The 14714-nt window shown below is 34.4% G+C and overlaps 1 pseudogene across 1 annotated transcript; it reads left to right on the plus strand.

The window, feature by feature from the left end:
* Window positions 1-1409: 1409 nt before the first annotated feature.
* Window positions 1410-13507, plus strand: LOC111316872 (T-complex protein 1 subunit gamma-like; annotated as a pseudogene). The gene is made up of 13 exons (XR_016333064.1): window positions 1410-1571; window positions 1672-1733; window positions 1908-1980; window positions 2157-2224; window positions 2337-2403; window positions 9544-9612; window positions 9701-9772; window positions 9896-9969; window positions 10727-11389; window positions 11491-11616; window positions 11790-11879; window positions 11965-12039; window positions 13302-13507. The product of XR_016333064.1 is annotated as a T-complex protein 1 subunit gamma-like (transcript).
* Window positions 13508-14714: the final 1207 nt, after the last annotated feature.

Consider the following 14714-nt stretch of genomic DNA (forward strand, 5'->3'; position numbering starts at 1 on the left):
ACAAAACCACTTTGCAAATTTTTTACAACTACACAAAGTTACAAATCTATATGTAACAACACAAAAGAAAAAATAAAAAAGAAAAAGGAAAAACGATCTAGTTAGTTGCGTTCTTAAGAAAAATTATGGAGCATAGGTATGCAAAAACAAAACTTTGTCCTAATGCATCGTAGAATTCCACAACACCGTTCTTATATATATGGGAGATTGGAAATAATTATGGAGAATAATTCTAAAATTTTTAATGGTTAATTGCTTAAAGATTATATTATTATTAAGAATCAAATCAAATTAAGGTAATAGCAATATCGAATTAGAGTAATTTATGCTTAGAAGTGGTCAATAAGTCGTAGCAAAACTTTATCTTAATATTATTTTTTAAATGAATGAGAGTTAATCACATTTATTTTATTTCTTTTTCCAAAAGTACTACTAATAAAATTTGAGCATGATTTAAGTTAGAGAATTAATAATAAAATAGATTTTGACTTTAAAATTAAAGTAAATGAAATTGAAATTTTAATTGAAATCAAATCAAATTTATTGATTAGAAAATACCTGCACTTGTCCAAAACATTCAACACGTCAAAACATAAATGTTTTAACTTTTATATATTTATATAAGATATAAGATTTATGCTTTATAATTAAAATAATAAAATATAATATGTATTCAATATGCTTAAGAGAAATCATCTGTATTTGAAAGAAATGAAAAGAAAGATTTTAAAGTTCGTGTAATAATGATAGTAAAATTAATTTGATTTGATATATCAAAATAAATTTTAATTGATTTAATCATCTATTAATCATTTTAAAATCAATTTATTAAACATATATACATATATAGCTAAAAAAGTGGAGTCAATAAGTTATATTTTTAAAAAATTGAAAAAAAAAAATATTTTTAATAAAAAAATATATGAGTTGAATATTTATAATTGAAATAGAGTAATAAAACTATTTTATTTATAATAATGGCAATCGAAATTTTAATACTTTTCATATGAATTTTATGAGAATGATTTGAGGTAAATAATATAAAATAAATATAGTTAATTTAGTTTTTTAAGTTATTTTTTAAATTAAAAACATATCAAATAAAATAAAACATATTCATTAAAGAATACATGATATTTTTTAAGAAAATGCATTTATCAATAACATAAACCATTTACATTGGATATATTTTTATAAAAAATTTTGATTTTTATATGTTTATATAAGATAATAGTACAAGCGAAAAAAATTCTCCAAAAAATAAATATATGAAACACAAATAAATAAAAGTTGCATTGTGAGATTTACCACATAAAAACAAAAATCGTAAACGTTAAGCAAAGAGAAAATGCAGTTGGGCCTGTCGACCGAAAAAGGAGCCCAGACCAAGAACAGCTCCATACAAAAGAAAAACGAGAAAAAGGGGAGGCAGAGGGTAGTAGGGTTTTACAGTAGAAATTAGAAAGTGGAAAGAAAGCAGAGAAGTTTTGCGGTTTGGTTTGTTTCAACAGTTATAAATTTTAACGGAAAACAAAATCATTAAATCATGCACGCCCCTGTTCTCGTTCTAAGTAAGTTTCTTTTCTTTTAATGCATTTAAATTTCAAATAGTTTTTTTTTTTATTTTTTTGTAGATTCAAATTGTACCTAAAAAATCATTGAAATATTCAGAGGATTCATTGAAACGGGAGTCTGGGACCAAGGTTAACCATGCTAATATCGAAGCCTCCAAGGTGATTTCCTTCATTCCCTTTTTTTTTTTCTTCATCTTCTTTCTGCTTACTTCGTTTTAATCTGAAATCATGTCGCCGATTAAGCTGTTTATTTATTTATTTTTTTGTTAAAATGTAAACCCAATTTTTGTTTCTGAGTTCTGTCAATGTTCATTGACCAAAATAACTTTTTAGGCTGTTGCTGATATCGTTCGAACAACGTTGGGTCCTCGATCCATGTTGAAAATGCTCCTTGATGCTGCTGGAGGTAACCCTTTTTAGCCCTTTAATTTGCATTTTTCAGTGTTATGTTTGCTACGCCTATATCCTAGTTCCTTTTTCCATTTCCATTGTTTTTGGATTCCGCAAACATTTTTTTTACCCTTTAAAGGTACTCTTCTTGATCAAGCAAAAAGTTCATTGTATTGCTTTCGTTTCTACCAGGTATTTTTGTTATTAATGATGGAAATGCCTTTCTACATGAGTAAGAACTTGCACATCCAGCTGCGAAGGCATGATATTCCCCCACGCTTCTCTGTTTCTTTTGCTTCAAAATGTGATTGCGTTTTTCCCCTTATTTGTCTTATTTTCGTTCTTTCTTATCGTCTTGGTAGGCCATTGCAGTCAATGATTGAATTGAGCCATATGCAAGATGAAGAAGTTGGAGATGGAACATCTGTCAATGTTCTTGGTATGCCTTTACACAGCAAGATGTCATTTATGTGCTATGTTGGATATTCTTTGCATGCACTAGTTTATATTTCAATGCTATTGTTATCTGGTGCAACTCGAACTAGTAGTTGACGTTCAACACTGCAGTATCAAGTGGAATTGCTTCTGGAGAAGAAAATGATACAAAGGAAAAATAAGAAGATAGTAGAAAAGAGAAGAAGGGAAGAAAGAGACAAAAGAGAGGGAAAAGTTTTAGGAATCTGTTGTGTGTATTTGTCATTTCTCCCTCTTGTCAATACATCATTTTAATAAATTTGTAACTGTTTCAGCACAGCTGTCATTTCCAGTGCAAAAACAATTAACAGAAACTGTCATTTTTTAACACTAAATGACCCAATTGGTTTTATTTACTGTAGCTTATAACGTATACCCTCTCCCCTTAAAAGAATCCTTGTCCTCAAGGATTGAAAGACGAAAACCTGTTTTGCGGATCATATAAACATTCTCAAGTTGCATCTTCAGGAAAGCAATTACTCCACTGTACTAACCCTTCTGTCACTGCCTTCCCTTTCCTCTTCTCTAATCTCCTGTCTAAAACAGCCACTGGTTCCTTTGCTATTACACCTTCATCATCAATCAATGGAAGATTGGATTGTGTTGGCACCTTCCCAACATGTTTCTTTAGTTGGGATACATGAAAAACAGGATGTATTTTAGCTTCAGCAGGCAATTCCAGTTTGTAAGGTACCACCCATATCCTCTCCAATACCTTATAAGGACCAAAATATTTAGTGGCTAGTTTAGAGCATAATCTGTTAGCAATAGATTTTTGTCTGTAAGGTTGCATCTTCACATAAACAAAATCATTAACCTCCAATTGCCTATCAATCCTGTGTTTATCAGCCTGTTGCTTCATCTTGTTTCTTGCTTTCTCCAAATGAAACCTTAATAGTTTAATGGTGGCCTCCCTACCCTGAAGACTTCTATCCACTGTTTCAACTCTAGAGTCTCTAGGTAAATATGGTCTATGGACTGGTGCAAGCTGTCCATAAACCACTGCATATGGTGTGGGTAGAATGGAGAAGTGATAACTGATGTTATACCATCATTCGGCCAATGGAATCCATCAAGACCACTTCTTAGGTTGTTCTCCTGCAATACACCTTAGGTACGTCTCTAAGCATTGATTAACCACCATGGATTGGCCATCCTTCTGAGGGCGGTAAGTTGTGGACATCTTCAGCTCTGTTCCAAGTAGTTTAAACAGCTCCTTCCAGAATATGCTTGTGAAGACCTTATCTCTGTCTAATACAATTGTCTCAGGTACACCATGTAGCTTATACATGTTATCTAAATAAGCTTGAGCTACTGTGACAGCAGTAAAAGGATGAGTTAGAGTAATGAAGTGAGCATACTTGCTCAATCTATCCACAACCACCATGATCACTAATGATTTTGGAAGACCTTGTATGAAATCCATAGACACATTAGACCAAATTTTATCTGGTATTGGTAAGGGCTGTAGAAGTCCAGGATAGGCAATATTCTTATGCTTGTATTGTTGACAGGTGGCACATTCTCTAATAAACTGCCTTACTAATTTTTTTTATTCCCCTCCAATATAGTGCACTGGTGATACTTCTCATTGTAACCTCCACCCCAGAGTGGCCTTCTTCCACTGAACTGTGGAAATACTTCAATAGCTCTTGTCTTAACTTAGCATTTGCTCCTACCACAAGTTTTCCTTTCCTCTTTAGTTGACCAGCTTGCCAAGTATATTTTGAAGGTTGATCTGGGTTGTTCTTAATTTTATGCAACAAATGTACTAAAGTTGCGTCTTGCAGCCAAGAATGCTTAATCTTGGACGTAAGATCATTGTTTATCATGGAGATAGCATGCAGCATAACTGAAGGATTTTTGGAAAGAGCATCAGCAGCCGAATTAATAGCCCCTTGTCTGTAGACCAGTTCATAATCAAACCCCATCATCATTCTTACCCATAGCTGTTGAGTTGGATTGTTAGTCATTTGATCAAGTAAAAACTTAAGACTTTGGTGATCTGTTTTGATTTGGAAATGTCTTCCAATCAAATATGAACTCCACTTCTTGACAGCTGATAATATACCTAGCATTTCCCTTTCATAGACAGATAGTGTTGATGCTTGGGAGATAAAGTCTTGTTGAAATAGGCAATTGGTCTGCCTTTTTGGCTCAATATGGCACCAATGCCACAATTTGAAGCATCTGACTCAACTACAAAGATAAAAGCAAAATCTGGTAGAGCTAAGACAGGGGCTGTGGTGATAGCTTGTTTGAGCTTTTCAAAGGCTGGAGTTGCTGTGTCACTCTAGTTGAATGCATTCTTCTTTAATAAGTCAGTAAAGGCTTAGCAATAGTACCATATCCCCTAATGAATTGCCTATAATAACTAGTTAAACCTAAAAATCCCCTCAACTCCTTGATATTCTTAGGCACAGCCCATTCCTTTACACACTCAACTTTCTTGCTGTCCATCTCAACTCCTTTTCTGATAAGGTGACCAAAATACTCAATCTTTGAAGCTCCAAAATTGCACTTAGAGAACTTGACAGACAACTGATTGGAGACTAGTACTTCAAATACTTGCTGCAAATGTAATAAATAATCACTCCAGTTGGATGAATAGACCAAGATATCATAAAAAAACACCAAAATAAACTTCCTAAGGAAGGGTTTGAAAAAGCTATTCATCAAACTTTGGAATGTGGAAGGTGCATTCGTTAAACCAAAAGGCATTACGAAGAACTCATAATGCCCTTAGTGAGTGCAAAATGTAGTTTTGTGGGTATCAGCAGGATTCATTCTTATTTGGTGATAACCAGACCTTAAATCCAATTTGGAAAACCAACAAGCATGAGCTAACTCGTCCATTAACACTTTTGCCAAAGGTATAGGGAACTTATCCTTCAAGGTAATTTTGTTCAACTATTTGTAATCAAAACAAAGGTGCCAAGAACTATCCTTTTTCTTTACTATAAACACTAGAGAGGCAAAAGAACTATTACTCTCAAGTAATTCTTGCCTTTTTCATCTCAGCCACCATATTCTCTATTTTATTCTTTTGAACCATAGGGTACCTATAAGGTCGAATCTTTATGGTCTGTGTCTTATATTGTAAAAGAATTTAATGATCTTGTGGCCTTTGGGGAGGTAAGACTATAGGATTTTCAAAAACTTGTGAGTATTTGCTTAAAAGTATTCTTAAATCCTGAGGCAATTCAGTCTTGGTACTGATCTGACTAGCTTCAGTATGAACTTCAAAAGTGCCTATCCCAGCAAGTAGCATCAGTCCACCACTTTGTCCGGTCAGTCTCAGCTTGGTTGCTTGTTTGCTTGAAACCAACTGTACTTGGCCTACCTTAATTCCTTGAAGAGTATACCAAGTATTATCCATTGCAAATTGCATTGTAAGCAAAGCAAAGTCCCACAATATTGGGCCCAATGTTTGAAGCCATTGTATTCCTAGCACGACATCATAACCCATCATAGGTAACACCAAAAAAACAGTCTGTTGCACCAAACCTGGGTTTCCCAAACTAGCCCCTTACACACATTTCTAGCTACTAGCCTACTTCCATTAGCTATAGTGACACTCTATCCACCAACAGTGGAAGTTTTACGCGCCAACTTTTTGACTAATGAGTAACTCAAGAAGTTGTTGGTGCTAGCAAAATCCACTAGCATAGCTATTAATTGATTCTTGATCCTACCCTGCAATCTCATAGTCTGATGTCTTTCAACTCCAATCAAAGCATGCAAAGAAATGACATGCATATTCTGTTCACCATTCTCATTTACCCTAGCATCATCTAGTGTTTCTTCATAGTCACAAAACTCTTCTACTTCATTAAACTTACCATCTCCCTCATTGGTTAACATATGATACAATTGGGACCCAGCACATCTGTGACCTGCAACAAATTTAACACCGCACCACATACAGAGCCTTTTTTTCTTCCTTTCATCTTTTTCCTCCTTATTTGGTATCTTGGTACTATTATTTTTTACCAAAATAGGTTTTGGTTTAGTGTTTGCAGGCTTGTATGAATTGAGAGGTACTATATTCTTTGTGTATTGGTTTTGAGTAAGAGGATTTAAGAGTTAGTAAAAGTGGGGGCAAGTTGGATCTAGAAGGGGTAGGACTTGTGTTTTGGTGAGGTGGGGTTGTAGGTAGGTTCTTATAAGGTATGAATGGTTTTTTAGGAATATTGTAAATGAGGGATTACATCTATTTTGCTAAACTTTAGGCTTGGGTTAATTATTTTGGGTAAAACATGCGAATTGGCTTTGAAGTTTTTGGTTTTAAGTTACCCAAAAAAAATGCTAAGAGGGCGTTTGGCTAGGAGGAATCCATACATTTCCCCTCAGAATCTTATTGTTGGGTGTTTGATTCCAATGTTTGGTTCAAGGTAATCTGATTTCGAGGGAAAGTGATAGATTCCCATTAGTACCAAAAGTCTCGGAACCAGAAACCCACCTCTTCCTGTGGTATTCTAGGATTCTGCGGTGGAAAGTTGCGTTATTTCCAAATTTGATCTGAATAAAAAATTATAAAATAGTCGTTACCATTTTGAAAAGCATGCTTGGAAGTGATTGCAAATCAGTTGTAGATTTTTGTTGCTAAAAATTTTTTTTTATATTGCAATTAATGGCATTTGGCACAAAAAACGCTTTAAATAATCTTGTTAATTTTTTTTTAGATTATTTAAGGTGTTTTTTGTTCAAAAACGCCTTAAATAATCCTGTTAATTTTTTTTTGGGATTATTTAAGGTGTTTTTGGTTAAAAACGCCTTAAATAATCTCTTAAAAAAATCTTATAAGTAATCCCTCCTAAAAACAAAAAAAGGCTAGAGGGAAGGGTCGAACCAACAGCCTTATAGTTAATAGCCATATGTTTTAACCAATTGAGCTGCTGCAATTTTTCTAAATTTTATATCTTAAATCTTATAAGCAATGAAATGAATTATTTAAGGCATTTTTGGTCTTGAATGGAATTATTTAAGGTGTTTTTGACAAAAAATGCCTTAAATAATCCCTTTCATAAAACATTAAAGCGCTAGAGGAAGGGGTCGAACTTACGACCTTATGGGTAATAGCCATATACTTTAACCGATTGAGCTACTTCGGTTTTTTTATACTTTATCTCTTAAATCTTATAAGTAATGAAAGGAATTATTTAAGACGTTTTTAGTAAAAAATGTCTTAAATAATATGGTCCAAAAAACTGAAGGGTATTATTAAACACTTTAAATAATGCTCTTTAAAAAATTCTAAGGGATTATTTAAGGCATTTCTGGACCAAAAACGCTTTAAATAATCCATTGATACATTTTAAAGGGGATTTTTAAATGGGATTATTTAAGATGTTTTTGGACCAAAAACGCCTCAAATAATCCCTTTATATTTTTTAAAGGGCATTATTTAAGGCCTTTTTTTTTTCAAAAAAGCCTAAATAGTCTATTGATACATTTTAAAAGGGCCTTTAAAAAAATAAGAGTTTATTTAAGGTGTTTCCAAACCAAAAACGCCTTAAATAATCCTCAATATTTTTTTATTGATGATATTTTATAAATAAAAACAGCAATCAAGTAAAATATTTATCTTCTTTTGCTATGAAGGCATCATTTGTTGTTTGGATATTTATTATTAATAAAAGCTAATAAAAAGTTGCCATCATATTTGTTAGTGAGCCATCATATATGTCAAGAAGATTATGATAATTATTCAAGAATTAATATATGTGGATTTCCCTTAACCAAATGAATGAATCTGAATATGAGATGCCCTGAAAATGGAAGAAAACTCTAGGTATCGCACTTTCTCGGATATCACACTTTCTCACGAAATCCAAGATTCTGTGTACCAAAAGCCCCCTAAGGGCATTTTCATCTGAAATCTGCAACTTGTTCAACAAACTTCCAAATCCTTCATAGTAAGCTTCTACCATATAAGTTTGTTTTAAACTACAATCTCAAGCATAGGATCAAAATATTCATTCGTAGCAAATTGAGATCTCATCTCAATGATGTATTGAGCCCAATTTACCTCTTGGTGACTCCTATGGTTCCTCATAAAACGTTGATGCCACTGTAGAGCTCGACCTTCCAGATGCATCATCAGTGTGCTCCCCTTATCTTCCTCCCTTGTTTGATCAACTTCAAAAAATTGCTTCATTTTCAGCATCCATCCTCGAAAGTCATCACCATCAAATCTTGGACACTCTATCTTAGGATATTTGGTCTGGATTCTATGCATGGAAGTTGCCTCAACAGGTTAGACCCCCATGTTCTCCTTTGAGCCTCCATTGATGGATTTCTGCTTGATATCAGAAGAAACGATGGTTGTTGGTTCACCCATCTCCACTCCTTTAGGTGAACCATTCCTCTGATTCATGATTTTCTCAAACATGCTGCGCATTTCATCTCCCAGGTTACCGATCTTAGAGTGAAGCTCTTTAGTCGAGATATCCAACTTGGTCTTCACTTTTTCAAGCTCTTTTTGTAACTGACCCATCTCCCTTTGTAACCTGGTGGTTGTACTGTCTGCCATTGTCAAGACTGTGAGCTTTGATACCAATGGTGCAACTCGAACTAGTAGCTGACGTTTCAACACTGCATTATCAGCTGGAATCGCTTCTGGAGAAGAAAATGCTAGAAGGAAAAATAAGAAGATAGTAGAAAAGAGAAGAAGGGAAGAAAGAGACAAAAGAGAGAGAAAAGTTTTAGGAATCTGTTGTGTTTATTTTTCATTTCTCCCTCCTGTCAATACATCGTTTTAATAAATTTGTAACCGTTTCAGCACAGCTGTCATTTCCAGTACAAAAACTGTTAACTGAAACTGTCATTTTTTAACACTAAATGACCCAATTGGTTTTATTTACTGTAGCTCATAACATTATCTATAACATGTTTCTGAGTATGGATATATTTTAAGAAACTAAATGAATTTTTAATGAGATTAGCTTCACAGTTGGAATCTGACCTTTAAAATGTGGTTGCAATATCATTGAGATTGCTCTGTGTTCATGCAGTTATCCCTTTTTTTTGCCTTTGTCATGATATAATTGACATGTTAAGATACATTGCTTTTAGTATTATATTTGGTGTTTATTGGAAGTAGCTGGTGAGATGCTTCATGTTGCAGAAGCCTTTATTGACAAAACTTACCATCCTACAGTAATTTGTCGAGGTAATGTAACTTGGAAGTACTGCTAGATTCTTAACCTCCGCTTTTGAATCATAACTTAACATTTGATGAAGAGCCCTTTCATTTGCAGCATACAGTAAGGCTTTGGAGGACGCTATTGCTGTGCTTGACAAGATTGCAATGCCCATTGATGTAAAAGACCGTATGTTTTTCTGGACACTTTTTCTTAACAATGTTTTAATCTTTTATCCCTTTGTATTGTTGCCATTTGAATCTTTAATATATTTGGCATGCTCATATTGTAACATGTGGATTTGAATGGCAGGTTCAACAATGTTGAGACTTGTGAAGAGCTGTATAGGGACAAAGTTCACTAGCCAATTTGGAGATCCGATTGCTGTGAGTTGTCTTCTTTGTTATAGGGCTGTTTTTATACTCATTTTGATTATAGAATCTTATGTCATAGACCATCGAATTGACATATGAAACATCTTTTACCAGTTTGCTTATATTCGAATGTGAATAGAGAAATGGTTCCTTTCCAAATATTAACATTAAGTTTGTTAGCATGAAATATAAAACAATTGAAACATATATGTTTGTTACGGAAGGAATCATGGAACATTTGAAACCAGAAATATATTAACCATAGTTACATGGATTCCATTTGGTTTACCCTTCTACTTAGGCTTCCCTTGTTTTTACTTGTCTTTTCTTTCATTTTCCCCCTTTTTATTTAGTTTTGATTTGTATGTCTGTTATCAGATTTAACATAAATTTGATACTATGGATCTAGTGATTGAAACTGTTTGATTATGAGGCTAATCTACCAGAGCGCCATATTCTTGAAACGATATACCTACGAAGACAAGGTGCACAGGCTAGCTTGTGTGATGGTTTTTTGACATATCACATCTGTATAAATCACATCTGCATAAGTGAAAATTGATATTCTTCAGGTCACTGTGTTTCTTTATCTTTTCTTCAGTTTTGCTGGACGTAGCTCAGAAATTCTCTTTAGTAGTGATTTGTATTCTGTACATGGCACTTTCATTTCTTTCATAATCATTTGGTTTTATTAAAATAGAAGTGTTAAAAATAATTTTTTTTTTTTTATGTTTTTATTTGTATAGCTACTTAATTGTTTAACTTCCAGGATTTGGCAATTGATGCAACTACAACAGTTGGAGTTGACCTTGGCCAAGGTCTGCGAGAAGTTGATATTAAAAAGTACATTAAAATAGAGAAAGTGCCTGGTAGCCAGTTGGAAGAGTCTAAGGTCCTCAAGGGAGTGATGATCAATAAAGATGTAGTTACACCTGGAAAAGTGAAAAGAAAGATCGTCAACCCACATATTATTCTTCTTGATTGTCCACTTGAGCATAAGAAAGGGGAGAACCAAACAAATGCTGAGTTGCATAAGGAAGAAGATTGGGAAATTCTGTTGAGAATGGAAGAAGAATAAATACATTGAGAACCTTTGCATGCAGATTCTGAAATTCAAACCAGACTTGGTGATTACAGAAAAAGGACTTAGTGATTTGGCATGCCATTATCTGAGTAAGGCTGGTGTCAGTGCAATTAGGAGGGTGAGAAAGACAACAACAGAATTGCAAAGGCTTCCGGAGCTGTTGTTGTGAATCATCCTGATGAATTGCAGGAATCTGATGTTGGTACTGGAGCTGGGCTATTTGAGGTTAAAAAAATTGGGGATGAGTTCTTTGCATTTATTATTGATTGCAAAGATCCAAAAGCTTGTACGGTTCTCCTAAGGGGTGCTAGCAAGGATCTCCTGAATGTGGTGGAAAGAAACTTGCAGGTAAGTGATTTAATGTGCTACTTCCGTCTGTTAATGGAATTAAGTTCTGAAGCTCATTTCCTTTTTCTTCTTGAAGTTCTGAAGTTAGTTTCAATTAACAGGATGCCATGTCTATTGCAAGAAACATAATCAAGAATCCAAAACTTGTTCCTGGTGGTGGTGCTACAGAGTTAACCATTTCTGCCACTTTGAAGCAGAAGAGTTCATCTGTTGAAGGCACAGAAAAGGTGTTTGATGCATTAATGCATAACTTTGATGAGTCTAGAGTTATATGATTATGAATGCTAACCTTTCTTGATATTGAATATACACTTACCAACCTTTTTAGAGATATACTTTTGGTAATTTCCTGAAGTTTTTTTAGTTGTTAGTGACTTTATATTCACTTGTTTTGTAACAGTCACCATTTGCTTTTGAAGCCATACCACATACTTTGACGCAGAATTGTGGGGTTAACATAATTCAGACCATGACTGCTCTGCAAGGAAAGGTATGAATATTTCTAGAGTGCAGTTATACACTTTTGAAGATACCCTTACACCTTCAGTTTCTATTTTCTCAAATTGTGCTTGTAGCATGCAAATGGTGAAAATGCATGGGTTGGCATAGATGGGAACACTGGTGCCATTGCTGACTTGAATGAGCGAAAGGTATCATGACATTTGTACTTTTTCTTTAAGTAGAGTACACTGTTGGTACTCAAACTACCAGAATTTCACTTTTCTACCTGAGCTTTTCATAGTTGCAATTTTTATCGTAAACTCTGATTATGTTTAATAATTATGTCCTATCTTTCAAGATGTTAATAAGGTGGATGAGATTGTCCACTTCTGAGCCATGTAAGACATCTACAACCCATTTGAGGACAAAAGTGATTTTTTTATAAACAAGGAAAGAAAATCACTCATTTTGGTCTATCATTCTAAATTTTGATCTATTTGTTCAAAAAATTCCACGTCTGCAAAACCCTCCATCTCTCTTTTTACGAAGACCTTGAGGCAAGTTGCCGGAACAGGATTTGTAAGGAATTTAAGGCTGAAAGATGAGTTGGGAGAGTGTGATGGTGTCGGAATGTGAGCTGTAAGTTAGTGTATGAAGATGGGATTGTAAAGGGATAAAGGAGATGAGAGAAAAGGTGATTCTACTTCTAAGTTTGAGAAAGCAAATGCATGTTGCTGCACTCTGAGTTGGGTTTCAAGAGAGTTTTATAACTGCAACTGCTATGGCTATGGTTTTGTATGTAAAGGAAAGTTGGATGCCTGTGAGTCAAAAGAATTTTGACAAGTGGTTTTACTTTTTTTAATATATAAAAAGAGAGAGAGAATGAAAAATAATGAAAGAAAAAAACTTTATTGTTTTAGATTTTAATGACATCTGTATGTCATCCGATTTGCCATGAATCTACAATTCCACCGTCATTAACATCTCTTGGATTGCAAGGCATAAATATTACTACACTTTTAATTAAGGTATTAGATGAAAATTGCAATGATTAACATTTAGGTGTGAAAGTTCGAGGATCATAAATGTAATTCATTCTCTTTTTAATTAGTTAGAGAAAAAAGGATAGAGAATCTGATTTTTGCAATTTTCTGGATATAAATTCATTCTAATGCCCCCTGAAGCATTTGGGTGAGAGATGATGGAAACATCTACTTAATTTGGATATCTGATGCATCATCATGTTCCTTTGTGTTTACTTACGTGGGTGCATAGTTCAGTAATAAAAAATGTAAATGCTTCTCCAAGTATTTGTGATTTTGGCTTAATGGTTAATTAAAGTGTTCTGGTGTCTAGTAAGTAGTAACTTGAAGTTGATTGATCATTTGTGAATGAATTATTAAAAATGTGTTAGATTTGGGATGCATAAGTTGATCGATCATTTGTGAATGAATTATTAAAAATGTGTTAGATTTGGGATGCATACAATGTCAAGGCTCAAAATTTTAAGACAGCCATAGAAGCCGCTTGAATGCTTCTATGGATTTATGACATTGTAAGTGGGATTAAGAAGAAGCAGGCTTCTGGAGCTGGCCAAGCTTCATTGAAACCTAAGGTTGAGACACAGCAGATGCTGATGGTGAGCAAATTCTACTTGATTGAAGATAGTGGACCAGGTAAACTGACTCTGCAGTGAAATTATTTGATAGAAATGGTGGTTTGTTTTGTTTGGCTGTTAGGGAATTTTGTTGAGCGTTGTGTTTTCTGTTGTTTTGAAACTGTAGATTTTTGTTGGAGTTGAGTTTAAACTGTGTTATCAGGTTAAGTGTTTGATCAACTGCTTTTTTTATGTAGCAAAGTTTTATATATACATTGTTGCCTTGTTTTTTTTGGATAAGTAATTTTTATTCATTATCCAAGAAGCAGTAGAATTGCTACCAACCAACAATTACATACTGTCGAACCTTGGTTTTTTGGATAAGTAATTTTTATTCATTATCCAAGAAGAAGTAGAACTGCTACCAACCAACAATTACATACTGTCGAACTTTTTACACCACAAATGAGTCCCTACTCAACTCCTATCTCTCACATAGTTCTTGGTTAACATGATCATAAGCTATATTTTTTAGGCCAATCAATCGTAATCTAACTGCATCTTTGATATTTTTCAATATTTGCTCCCCTGTGAGCTCCACTGACTTGTGTATGCGTGCATTCCTTTCTGCCCAAATCCAGTATATGTACACCCCCACGCCAGTCGTAGTATGACTGAGACCAAAGCTTTCCCTCGTAGCCTACTAACTGCCCACTGAAGCTCATTCTCCCATCCCTCAGCTTCCCTCTGTAAATTACACAGGTGTAGTACCTGTTGCCATACCCTCTTAGAGTATCTACAATTGAAAAAAATGTGGTCCCTGCTCTCCTCTTGCTTGCAGAGTACACAGTCCCCATCAGTGTGAATTCCCCAAGAAACCAGTCGGTCTTTCGTTGGGAGCCTATCAAGAATAGCCATCCAGGTAATAATAGCATACTTTGGTATGTGAAATTTACACCAGACAAGCCTATGCCAATTTACTTTCATTTGCCTTTCTCTTATTTCTTCCCACACACTTGCAGTCGAGTAGCTAGAACCTTTATTATTCCAAACTATTCCAGTATCTGCTTGTGTCAGAAATTTGCTTGCAAGACTTCTTATCTGAAGTAGCTTCCTCATACACCAGCTATGACTTTGAGTTTGTGGAATTTCCTAAATGCTTCTTCCCTTTAACACATATATGTGTATCCACGCAATCCATAACGAGCCTGCTTGTGTAAAGATAAACCATAGAAGCCTAATCATGCAGGCTTTTCCGCGCACCAACATCTATTAATCCCAACCTTC

Source organism: Durio zibethinus, chromosome 24 (genome assembly GCF_047325235.1).
Source record: "Durio zibethinus cultivar Kanyao isolate XHJ-2024 chromosome 24, ASM4732523v1, whole genome shotgun sequence".
NCBI lineage: Eukaryota > Viridiplantae > Streptophyta > Magnoliopsida > Malvales > Malvaceae > Durio > Durio zibethinus.